At 40.1% G+C, this 13,882-nt stretch overlaps 1 protein-coding gene across 13 annotated transcripts in view; it reads left to right on the forward strand.

Moving 5' to 3' along the window:
- Positions 1–13,882, forward strand: part of LOC108027594 (sarcoplasmic calcium-binding protein, alpha chain) — a 169,918-nt gene that overhangs the window by 106,564 nt on the left and 49,472 nt on the right. The gene's annotated exons all lie outside the window — the stretch shown is intronic.

Genomic DNA, 13,882 nt, shown 5'->3' on the forward strand with positions numbered 1-13,882 from the left:
CGGCATGAGCACGGCATGATGGGCAGGTAATAGCTAGCAGAATTATGGAAGGACGGACTTCTGTCATGTGATGGAGTTTAAAAATCACGAAGTCATATTTGGTTTCAAGTTGACTGTCTCTTTTATGGCATTGCTGCATTAAGAACAAAGACAACGCGGAGGATTTGAAGTGATTTAGGGGGATTTCATGTTCGGAAATCGAACAAGAAAGGAAAGGCTTAAGACATACCTGCCGTTATTGTTTCTCGTCCTACACCAATTGGAAATTTTTCGTGGAAAAGCAAAAACCTGTTTTTCCCTTTGAGCATACACGGGTCACGTTGGGATCCACCCGAAAATGGTTTCTTTACCGCGGAGAAGCCACAAATGTTCGGCCGGGTGTCGCTGGTGTGCGGTCTCGTAAAACTTTGGATCTGCTAGTAGTAGTTTGGGAAGGTCACGTATAAACTGTTGGAGAATCGGATAAGGGTGGAAGGTTTCCAGATAATTGAGGCAGTACATAGACATTGCAAGCTAGGCCTGTTCGGCGAACGGATGGTACCCTGACTGATCTTTTTGGATTCAGGGGATACTGGTTGGTTTAAGCCTATTACTTGGGATCGGATTACTTGGTGAGGCAATTCATCAATTAGAAAAGCCGTTCGGAAAACATGGTTGCTTCCGATCCTGAATCTGTCAGGGTACGAGCTTTAAATTTTGATCCTAGGCGACAGACGAATCCATACCCCGTCGCAAAGCAATTTTTCAGAAGGATAGCGTGATCTTAGGGAGTTTGAAGGATCACATTTACAACGAGAGCCAATCCCAATTTTCGGTTTGAATTCCGGACATTTCTAACGCCGTGAGGCAACCCTGGATGGTGCGCTAAAGTTCACAGATAGCTGACACAGATTCCTGAGTAACGGAATGCACAATAAAAAGTATTTTTATCTGACTATTTACTTACAATCGCTTCTTTTCGAAATGCTCAGATAGGTTAGCTCAGGCTAAGTGAAAGCCGTCGTTGGATAATTAAAACCTCGGTATCGCAAGAAAGCAGCCGACAGCCGGAGGAAATGTAGGTCTGGGAGCCCCACATCTCTCGTAAACGGAATCTGAGCTTTTAGTGATATTTTGACATTTGCCCTGGTGACCCTTTTGGGACTACCACAGGTGGAATGGACAACTTGTTGTTATAACTTTCAACGGACATGCCAAAAAATTGATTCTTTTCGGTAAAAACTAGAGCACTCAGACCTGGCGTGCAAATTACTGTAGCGCATATGTATTAGTCTCATCAATACCTATCGATTGACAAAAAAAAAATGTGACACGCTTACCTTAACGCTCTAAAAGACTAAAACACACCCACTTTTCTAAAATGCCTTCCAATAGTCATAACCATCATTATGAAAGTAAACAGCATTGAAATATCTTGTTTATTTCTAACATATTAATTTTGGCCTCGGAAACGGGTCAAATTCAACATAGTGCAACGGTCTTATGGTCTCTTCTTCGACAATGTACCCCAAAAAGTATACTTTTCCCTTGAGAAATTGGCATTTGCATTACTTAATTTTCAAGTTAAATTCCGAAGCTCGATTTTGGACACCTGGTTGTCGATAATTGTCTTGTCTGCAGGTGAAATGTGTCGAGGGTGTTCATAGACTGGGTATTCTACTCGTAACGTGAAAGTTTAAGTCCAAACAAACGTTGTCTACCACAACGGTGGCTACGAAACTGCCAAGCGTATTTAGCTCGCTTCATTTGGGCCTTTTCGGCTATTTTTTAACATACGGTGAACGTCAATTGCCGATACCTCCGACCCGAACTCAGCTTCTAAAGCTCACTTGAGAGTTGACTTCGAGAAAATATTTAAGCTGCACCCTTTAACAAATTTTTCGAATAGATAATCATTTGAAGACTATTTCATTGGACTGCTTGCATTATCTTCAAACTCCTGGATCCAGCTGTAAACAGACGAACAGATTAAACTGAGAAAGTGAGTCCTCATTGTCCCGCAGTGTAAATGAACTACGGCCTTTGACTGAGTTGGATCTTGGGTTGTGCATTGAAGTTGTATCCCTGTAATCAGATTCTTCATCTGCGATTTCGTCAGCCGATAAGTTGTAGTGGTCAAAAAGTCTGTCCGGCAATAATTTCTTTCTTACTTGATTGCTTACTCGTTGTTACTCTCTGCTTACATATAGTAGAAATTTTTAAAATTTTAACAAATATTGTACTTAGCTTAGTGAAATATTAAAGGTTAAATGTATGAAAATACAACAAAAAATGATTCAGGTCGATCACTCTCCTCTTCTGCGATCAGCGATCTGGTGCGCTTGCTGGTTGTTCCATGTCTTCCTTCATTGGCACCACACATCCTGTGCCCAAGGTGACGCTGCTTTTCAGGCTTTTTTGCGCGTAAGCAGGAAATTCTTCGGATTTTCCCATATTTGTCAACGCATTTCTTCGATATCAGCACTGTAGACGTATCGGAAATATCACCACTTCAAACGCAGCTTAGTAGTGTACTTTTCGGCATGAGCACGGCATGATGGGCAGGTAATAGCTAGCAGAATTATGGAAGGACGGACTTCTGTCATGTGATGGAGTTTAAAAATCACGAAGTCATATTTGGTTTCAAGTTGACTGTCTCTTTTATGGCATTGCTGCATTAAGAACAAAGACAACGCGGAGGATTTGAAGTGATTTAGGGGGATTTCATGTTCGGAAATCGAACAAGAAAGGAAAGGCTTAAGACATACCTGCCGTTATTGTTTCTCGTCCTACACCAATTGGAAATTTTTCGTGGAAAAGCAAAAACCTGTTTTTCCCTTTGAGCATACACGGGTCACGTTGGGATCCACCCGAAAATGGTTTCTTTACCGCGGAGAAGCCACAAATGTTCGGCCGGGTGTCGCTGGTGTGCGGTCTCGTAAAACTTTGGATCTGCTAGTAGTAGTTTGGGAAGGTCACGTATAAACTGTTGGAGAATCGGATAAGGGTGGAAGGTTTCCAGATAATTGAGGCAGTACATAGACATTGCAAGCTAGGCCTGTTCGGCGAACGGATGGTACCCTGACTGATCTTTTTGGATTCAGGGGATACTGGTTGGTTTAAGCCTATTACTTGGGATCGGATTACTTGGTGAGGAAATTCATCAATTAGAAAAGCCGTTCGGAAAACATGGTTGCTTCCGATCCTGAATCTGTCAGGGTACGAGCTTTAAATTTTGATCCTAGGCGACAGACGAATCCATACCCCGTCGCAAAGCAATTTTTCAGAAGGATAGCGTGATCTTAGGGAGTTTGAAGGATCACATTTACAACAAGAGCCAATCCCAATTTTCGGTTTGAATTCCGGACATTTCTAACGCCGTGAGGCAACCCTGGATGGTGCGCTAAAGTTCACAGATAGCTGACACAGATTCCTGAGTAACGGAATGCACAATAAAAAGTATTTTTATCTGACTATTTACTTACAATCGCTTCTTTTCGAAATGCTCAGATAGGTTAGCTCAGGCTAAGTGAAAGCCGTCGTTGGATAATTAAAACCTCGGTATCGCAAGAAAGCAACCGACAGCCGGAGGAAATGTAGGTCTGGGAGCCCCACATCTCTCGTAAACGGAATCTGAGCTTTTAGTGATATTTTGACATTTGCCCTGGTGACCCTTTTGGGACTATCACAGGTGGAATGGACAACTTGTTGTTATAACTTTCAACGGACATGCCAAAAAATTGATTCTTTTCGGTAAAAACTAGAGCACTCAGACCTGGCGTGCAAATTACTGTAGCGCATATGTATTAGTCTCATCAATACCTATCGATTGACAAAAAAAAAATGTGACACGCTTACCTTAACGCTCTAAAAGACTAAAACACACCCACTTTTCTAAAATGCCTTCCAATAGTCATAACCATCATTATGAAAGTAAACAGCATTGAAATATCTTGTTTATTTCTAACATATTAATTTTGGCCTCGGAAACGGGTCAAATTCAACATAGTGCAACGGTCTTATGGTCTCTTCTTCGACAATGTACCCCAAAAAGTATACTTTTCCCTTGAGAAATTGGCATTTGCATTACTTAATTTTCAAGTTAAATTCCGAAGCTCGATTTTGGACACCTGGTTGTCGATAATTGTCTTGTCTGCAGGTGAAATGTGTCGAGGGTGTTCATAGACTGGGTATTCTACTCGTAACGTGAAAGTTTAAGTCCAAACAAACGTTGTCTACCACAACGGTGGCTACAAAACTGCCAAGCGTATTTAGCTCGCTTCATTTGGGCCTTTTCGGCTATTTTTTAACATACGGTGAACGTCAATTGCCGATACCTCCGACCCGAACTCAGCTTCTAAAGCTCACTTGAGAGTTGACTTCGAGAAAATATTTAAGCTGCACCCTTTAACAAATTTTTCGAATAGATAATCATTTGAAGACTATTTCATTGGACTGCTTGCATTATCTTCAAACTCCTGGATCCAGCTGTAAACAGACGAACAGATTAAACTGAGAAAGTGAGTCCTCATTGTCCCGCAGTGTAAATGAACTACGGCCTTTGACTGAGTTGGATCTTGGGTTGTGCATTGAAGTTGTATCCCTGTAATCAGATTCCTCATCTGCGATTTCGTCTTAGGGAGTTTGAAGGATCACATTTACAACGAGAGCCAATCCCAATTTTCGGTTTAAATTCCGGACATTTCTAACGCCGTGAGGCAACCCTGGATGGTGCGCTAAAGTTCACAGATAGCTGACACAGATTCCTGAGTAACGGAATGCACAATAAAAAGTATTTTTATCTGACTATTTACTTACAATCGCTTCTTTTCGAAATGCTCAGATAGGTTAGCTCAGGCTAAGTGAAAGCCGTCGTTGGATAATTAAAACCTCGGTATCGCAAGAAAGCAGCCGACAGCCGGAGGAAATGTAGGTCTGGGAGCCCCACATCTCTCGTAAACGGAATCTGAGCTTTTAGTGATATTTTGACATTTGCCCTGGTGACCCTTTTGGGACTACCACAGGTGGAATGGACAACTTGTTGTTATAACTTTCAACGGACATGCCAAAAAATTGATTCTTTTCGGTAAAAACTAGAGCACTCAGACCTGGCGTGCAAATTACTGTAGCGCATATGTATTAGTCTCATCAATACCTATCGATTGACAAAAAAAAAATGTGACACGCTTACCTTAACGCTCTAAAAGACTAAAACACACCCACTTTTCTAAAATGCCTTCCAATAGTCATAACCATCATTATGAAAGTAAACAGCATTGAAATATCTTGTTTATTTCTAACATATTAATTTTGGCCTCGGAAACGGGTCAAATTCAACATAGTGCAACGGTCTTATGGTCTCTTCTTCGACAATGTACCCCAAAAAGTATACTTTTCCCTTGAGAAATTGGCATTTGCATTACTTAATTTTCAAGTTAAATTCCGAAGCTCGATTTTGGACACCTGGTTGTCGATAATTGTCTTGTCTGCAGGTGAAATGTGTCGAGGGTGTTCATAGACTGGGTATTCTACTCGTAACGTGAAAGTTTAAGTCCAAACAAACGTTGTCTACCACAACGGTGGCTACGAAACTGCCAAGCGTATTTAGCTCGCTTCATTTGGGCCTTTTCGGCTATTTTTTAACATACGGTGAACGTCAATTGCCGATACCTCCGACCCGAACTCAGCTTCTAAAGCTCACTTGAGAGTTGACTTCGAGAAAATATTTAAGCTGCACCCTTTAACAAATTTTTCCAATAGATAATCATTTGAAGACTATTTCATTGGACTGCTTGCATTATCTTCAAACTCCTGGATCCAGCTGTAAACAGACGAACAGATTAAACTGAGAAAGTTGTCCCGCAGTGTAAATGAACTACGGCCTTTGACTGAGTTGGATCTTGGGTTGTGCATTGAAGTTGTATCCCTGTAATCAGATTCCTCATCTGCGATTTCGTCAGCCGATAAGTTGTAGTGGTCAAAAAGTCTGTCCGGCAATAATTTCTTTCTTACTTGATTGCTTACTTGTTGTTACTCTCTGCTTACATATAGTAGAAATTTTTAAAATTTTAACAAATATTGTACTTAGCTTAGTGAAATATTAAAGGTTAAATGTATGAAAATACAAAAAAAAATGATTCAGGTCGATCACTCTCCTCTTCTGCGATCAGCGATCTGGTGCCCTTGCTGGTTGTTCCATGTCTTCCTTCATTGGCACCACACATCCTGTGCCCAAGGTGACGCTGCTTTTCAGGCTTTTTCACCCGCTTTTTGCGCTTAATACTTTATACGACGATTCTTTTTGTGTGGTATTAAACAAAATATTTTGATAGAGTTGTAAGCGATAATATTACGTAAACAGATTTGAATATATCTTAATGTAAATAAAGTAAAAAAAAGTTAAGGCAGAGCTGTTGTAGACATGACCACTCCTTGTCTTTTTTTCGGTTCCAAAATTTATTAAGGTTGGGATCTTGATATATACCATATATAGGTAGATATACATTTATTAATTAATGCCGGCGGGTATGTGTTGCGGAGATCGTTTTCAAATTCTATTGTGTAGTCTGTATTTGGAAAAACAAAAATAAGTGCAATTATCTTTGCGGCTGCGAATATATAGTGAGAAAATCTTGGAAATTTTAGGGACCCTGAATTGGCAGACTCTGGAAATTAAATAAATCTCACCGTATGCTTAGCATATATTTATGCTTCGAATTTTTTATTCGATTTTATATAAGTGTTTCTATGTTTCAATGTACGGTCAAATGTTGTCGGTTGTATTAGGACGTGGATTTTGGGCAAAACATTCAGAAAGTCAAACGAATTAAATTTTCTAGTGCCTGACTGCCGACCGCCAATTAATTAATAAGATGAAGCTGTACTTTACTTGGTTCAAAGATCCAGCTCGAAGAATCAAAATTTAAGCAAGGCAGCTGCGGGAAACATTGTCTTGATTCTGCTCATTTGTTTAGCATTAACCGACGAAAAACAAGCTTCTTATATAACATCTAATTTTTCAACGTTTCTTTCTACTTATGCAGAAGTTTGCTTATGTGACGACACATTCATCAGACATTGACAAAAATAAACTTGTTGTTGTTAAGAAATATATTTTCGAGAAAATATTTAATTATAAGCAAAATATACCATTACTTTAATGGCTGGTAGCCGTTGGCTACAAACTAATGATAATGAACCAATGAGAAGGCCATATTTGTATAAGTAAAAGGGCCAAGTCGTTCATGTCATGTTATCCTGTCCGTATGAACGCGAGATTTCGAAAACTATAAGAACTAGAAAAGTTGGACCTAGCATGTAGATTCCTGAATTTCTTCACAGCGCGAGTTTGTTGCCATGCTCACTTTAACTGAAATGTGTTTGTCTAATCTATACCTTTCGATTGACCTAAATAATATTTTTCCAATCTAACGCATATAAACGGTCAAATTGCTTAAATCTGTTTGCCGCCTACATTACCATATATTTATATAGCGGGTAGGTGGTGCTTTACAAAATAGCTTTGGCTTATCCAAGGTGAGTTCAAAAGTAAACAGGACTTTTCTAATTTAGTGCTCTCTAGTGGCGCCATCTATATGTCAACTGGTGCGTTAGAATCTGTTATCGTTTATCGACTTCCAGTAAAAATTGACATTTCTTTTATTGGATGTGAGGTTATTGAGTTTTAAGTGTCAGTATGTGTTTGTCATTGGTGCGAAAATGAGCTTCGAACAAAGAGCCAACATTAAATTTTGTTTTAAAATTGGCAAAACTGTTACCAAAATGTTTCAATTGATGAAACAAGTTTATGACGATGATTGACTATGCCGTAGCAGAGTGCCCGAGTGGTTTCAACGTTTTCAAAGTGGTCGTGAGCACGTAAATGACGATGAACATGTCGGCCAACCAAAATCTGTGATCACCGAAAATTCCATCGAAACTGTGCATGAATTCATAAAAAATCAGCCGAAATCATCATTGAATTTCATTGAAATAGAATTGAACATCTCCAAAACATCGATTTATCGCATTTTGACCGCACAAATTGAGTGACGTCCAAAAATTGCCTCATCGATCGACGCTTGTGTCCGACTATTTGACTAAAAATCACATAATAACCATCAACCGATCCCCGTATTCACCTGATATGGCATCGTGCGATTTCTACCTTTTCGGAAAAATGCATTTGCCGATGAAAGGAAAGCGTTATGCAGACGTAGAGGGCAACGAGCTAAAGCACTCGTTCGACATGCTTTTGGACCGTGCAAAACGCTGTGTTAAAGCAGGAGGAGACTGTTTTGAATAAAATAAATTGATTTTTCCGAAAAAACTATTTGTTCTGTCTTTTTTAAAAGTCCTGTTTACTTTGGAACTCACCTTGTATATCTATATTTCCTTGCTACCTTAAGCTTAGTAACGGGTATCTGATGGTCAAGGCACACGACTAATAGTTGCCGTCCTTGCTTTCTTATGCATAAACGCTAAGGTCAAAGAGAGTGCGAAATGGAAGCAGATATGCTTTATTTTAGCTACCTTACACCACCTAGTGCCTCGTATCTTCTCCTAGAGAATAAAACCTTAAAATTTTAAACTTGGTATATGCGTTCTTAAAGCTTAATCTATTTTCTTTCACTTGTCATATGCCAAACAGTTACATAAGTGGATTCTGAGATTTGAGTCCTTTAACACAATGACATAAAAAAACATGTTTTTCGCGTATATCTCAAGAAACATTGTTTGGAAAATTATTTCTATGAAATGCAATTTTTAATTCGCTCTACTAGTGCAATAAGTTAAAAATGGATTTAAATGTTTTCAAATTATGTCAATTTTGGGCTCTAGACGGATTTAAGTTGTATGGTCGTTTGAGGGCGAAGCACCCTTCTAAAACAAATTTGAGATGTGCAAGACGCTCATGAATCTACATGCTAGTTGTTATAGTTTTAAAGATTTCAGCGTTCATATGGACGGACAGACGGAATTGGCTGCATCGATTCGGCTATTGATCCTGAAGAAGAATATATACATTTTATGGGGTCGGAAACGGTATGGAACTGAACTTTGTTTTCGTGATCCCAACAATGAAACAATTACTTAGTCCACAAAAGCATGTGATGCGTATATGCATACGAATCACTCGCATATACACGACTTTCTTCGCTTTCCGCTAAATGGTCAATTTATTGAATTTCAATGAGCGCCCTGGTTATGGAGGCCGCAGATTAAGAAATTTGATCTTTGGATGGGTTCTGGCAAATGCAACGTGGAAACCAATACTTAACAAGAAAGAACGCTATAGTCGAGTGCCCCGGGTATGTATATACATATAAACAGCAAAACGACATTGTAAAGTGACACCTACCCGGTATTTCAGTATATGTTATGTGGGCGGCAGACAGATTTAAGCGTTTAAACCGTTTGGGGGTGTTAAAGTGGACGTGGCAAATTTTTTTTAGGTCAATCGATAGGTATTGATTAGACAAATACATTTCAGCAAAAAAACAATTTTCTAGCATAAAAACTTTGGCCACCACAGTTTTGGTCGGTTTGTGGGCGATAAAATGGGCGTGGTACATTTTTTTAGGTCAGTCGATAGGTATTGTTGAAACAAATACATAGATTTTAGGTGTCACAGATTTTCGCGGATTGTGGGAGTTAAAGTGGGAATAGCACTCTGCTGAAACAAACTTGCACTGCTCAGGAAGCCCAGGAATCTGATTATTCTAGCTCTTATAGTTTGGCTAGATCGCCTCGGCTTGTGGTCCTGATCCATATTGGCGTATTGGGAATCGCAACTCCACTCCAACTCCAGGCTAAACATCCGCCTTAACTACTTAGTATCATAAATAAAAATATTCCTTAGGGCGTTCAATTTATTTTGACTTGTTTCGGTTCTTTTAAAATGCCTTAATTTTTTAAAATAGATTGCGGATGAACTTTGAAAGCTTCCGTCTCACTAAAAAGAAAGCGATTTTTGACCAGTTAAACTCTTAGCCGATTTGAGTACTAGGCTTTAATAGTTTCCGAGATCTCAGCGTTCATATGGACGGACGGGCCGACGGACATGGACTTGGCAAGTTATACTGATCAAGAATATATATACTTTGTGGGGTCGAAAACGCTTCCTTCTACCTGTTACATACTTTCCCAATAATCTAGTACAACCTTTCCCTCTACGAGTAACGCAGCCTGTAGCCGAAACATTCTTTAGTAAAGTCACAATAAAAAATCTATTACTGTTAAATACTTATTATTAAATTTTTGTTTCTTAGTTAAATATAAATAGCTAAGAAACAAAGATTTAATAATAAGATTTAGATAGATTTCTTATTGTGACTTTACTAAAGAATATATGCGAACGACATCAAAATAAATTTTTCAATAATTTAAAGCAGTATAATTATTAGTGAGTTTCTGATTTTTTCCTCCTTGAATTTTACTTCCTTTACACTGCAACAAACTGATTTTTTACGTTCTGCTCGCCACGAAAATCTGGTTATCTCGATGTCCTCTCGCCTTGTTGACTCTGTGCTCCAGTCTGGTAGCTTTCTGAAGATTCCTGCTCGCCGCTTGTCCCTGACGTATTAAATCGGCGATTGCTTGTCAACGACTCAGACCCGTTCTCAGACTAGGGCGAAAAGATCACTCCTCTCCAGGATCACTCCTTTTGACACACGGCCCCCTGTTCCTTGCTGTGACTCGGATGGTCCCACTAAGGTTTCTGCTCAGATCGCGCTTCACTTCGCTTCTGCCCCTAGTGCAAACGAACGTTCCACCATAGCCTCACCCTTTCGCTTACAATCCGTAGATTTCCGCGGGCTCAATCTGTCATGCGTGGCTGTCCCGCTGTGGTGCCTTGCTTGCTGGTGGCGGTGTCCCGCGAACTACTTTTGGCTGCGTGGTTGGACGTAGTGTGGCTTCTGGTACTCGGGTTCTCGGTCATACGCCAATCCGGGACTTCACGAGTCGGAAACCTAGGCTCTCCTGGATAATTTCACTGAAGACCTTACTGATCAACCGCCCTCTCTTTTGGTCGATTGCTCCAGGATCTGCTCTATTCCACTTGACGTACGGGGCTTACGCCGGGACACGCCAAAGTACTGCTTGGGGCGAGATACACTGGGTTTTGACAGGCTTACCCCAAGATCACGATTTCTTGTCGCCGGCCTCCACAACTCAAACTCTGACAGACTCTCCAGGCTTAACGCCACGACTTCGTTGACAGAAATAAACAGATCGCCTTGACTTAGCCGTGTGATGCCCTCTGGACCTCATTTACCTGTGTCTCAATTCGGAGATTCGTTGTAATCCTAATCCCGAACGTCTCGACTTAGCGATTGGCGCTGCTTCCGACGACTTGACTTGTTGTGGCCCCCTTGTAGTATACTTGGTTGGTTGACTGTTTTCTTTGATGCCTGCTCTTGACGGTTTGACTGTGATTAGATCGACTGACCATGATCGACTGCTTGTCCTCGACTGATTGTCACCGACTCCTTGTCTTGCCAGCGCTATGCGGCTTTAAATAGGGCCTCCGGGAACTGTTATTTCCCTTTTGCGGACGACCGCTGAATCCCTCCACTCCGGGTTCAAAGTCCATTGCTCTTGTTTGACCCACTTGTCCTTCATGCGCCGCCCATCTGTTGCTACTGCTGCTGGGATTTGTGTAAAGTTATTCAACTCCTAGAGCTTTTCTTTTGCTTCTGGGTTTTCGAATTGTGTACCTGAGTGTCCCCATAAAGGAACATATTTCCCAACCCACTGCTGGATTCTGGCTAGGGTCAGTTTACGGATTCAAATTTAATGCTAATTGCTTTAGTGCTAAATAAAGTGTTCCAGCTAATTGTTGGACTTGTTATTTTAGCTGACTGGAGCTGAATTGTGAAATGTTTTTGCCTTATCGCCATCTAACAGACAATGGTTTATTTCGTATTTTTTATGTTTCTTTCTATCTGCCATAACCGGCGCTGGTAACGGGCTTGATATCGTCGATTCAGATGCAGTATGAAACGACCTCGCAAAGGGATCGCATCGGTGAGCGGTTATGAGATTGGCTAAATATTTTTTCTAAGTAAAGAAGAAAGCTGGTGTTTATTTTGTCATATTTTTATACCTTTGCAGAGGGTATAATGATTTCAGTCAGAAGTTTGCAACGCAGTGTAGAAAACGTTTTTGACCCCATAAAGTATATATATTCTTGATCAGCATCACTAGATGAGACGGTCAGCCATGTCCGTCTGTCGTCCGTCTGGTTGTCTGTCCGTCCGTTTCTACGCAAACTGACTATATAAACACAATCTGGACTGGAAACAAATCACAAAACATATTTTGAACGTGGATTAGTTGAGATAAAACCAGAAAGAACGATATAGTCGAGTCCCTCGACTATCAGATACCCGTTACTCAGTTTAAGGGAGCAAAAGGATAATGAAGATATACAAGCAGCAAAGCTATATTTTAGGGCGGCATATTTTTTGGTCGTCGATAAGTATCGATTTTTTGGAGTCGATAAGTATTGATGAGACAAATACATTTCAGTTAAAATTTTGCTTCTATCATAAAAATTGTGGGCGTAAGAGTGGGAATGGCATCCCGCTGAAACAAACTTGCGCTGCTTAGGAAGCCCAGGAATCTGCATGACAAGTATGCATATTCTACCTCTTATAGTTGCCGAGATCTCAGCGTTCATACAGACGGACGGACAGTCGGACAGACGGAAATGGCTAGATGGACTCGGCTAGAGATCCTGATCAAGAATATATATACTTTATGGGGTCGGAAACGCTTCCTTTTTCCTGTCACCTGTTACCTGACGAATCTAGTATACGAGTACCCTTTTACTGTACGAATAACGGGTATAAAAATAATAATCAGTCTGCTAAGAAAATCATGCTGCGCCAGAGGTTCTAACAAATTGGATGTTTCTTCGGTGTACCATGTTGCTTTAGGCATATTAAAGTCACTTAAACTATTTTTCCTTCGGCTTTAACCAGGTTTCCGTTTATACAACAATGCGAGAAGAGAAGGAAAGACTATCAGTGTACAAATTAGTCAGCTTACTTAGTAAACCTTAGTAAAGAATAGTTTTTTTGGGAAGAAGAGAAGAAGTAGAGGTGTTTCCAGAAGTAGAGGTGTTTTCAAAAAGACCGCATGGTGAGTAAAGTGATCATAATTTTTAAATAAGAAAATTTTTTATAAGCAACAACATTCGTCTTTTATTTTGCCTGCACAAAAAGACAAGAGGTAACGTAAGGTCACTTTCACGGGTCATTCTGAACACCCCACAGAGTAAACTACCAGGACAGCAGATTGATGTAATCGTATTTCCAGAGCAGAGCATTTCTTACAAAGGAATTTAAAGGGAAAAGCCGGAACACATGACCATGTCGCAGGCAATAAGTTGGCACGGCTACTTCGGAATCTGATACATACAAGTATCTTACGTTCAAGAATTTGGTTCGGGTGGTGATATTCAAGCAAAAGGTCGTTATTGCCACATTCATGGCCGCTTTTTAAGCTGGAAAAGCGATAAAGAAAAAAGTTTTAGGGCTGCATCGGACGAAGAAAGGTTTAACGTCATCCTGATTCACTGGTTTATGTCATTCTTTCTGCCTGGCTGTATAAATAAGAATCGTGAAAGAGGGTCTAAATAGAGTTATACACAATTATATTCAGCACAGTGTAGACATATTGCACACTAATAGTAAACTAGCAAAATTGGATTTTTAAAATATATTTTCTGCGCTGTTTGAGTAATATGAGCTAACTGACTAGTTTGGTTGGTCGTTGTGAGCTATTTAAGCTGAACTGTTTCAAAGGGATCATTGAAAACACAAGCTCAATGCTGATATTGGATTACTTTATGAACCTCAGAGCTATTATTCCGAAATTGCAATCAAGCTCTACT

This window comes from Drosophila biarmipes, unplaced genomic scaffold (genome assembly GCF_025231255.1).
Source record: "Drosophila biarmipes strain raj3 unplaced genomic scaffold, RU_DBia_V1.1 ptg000004l, whole genome shotgun sequence".
NCBI classification, from domain to species: Eukaryota; Metazoa; Arthropoda; class Insecta; order Diptera; family Drosophilidae; genus Drosophila; species Drosophila biarmipes.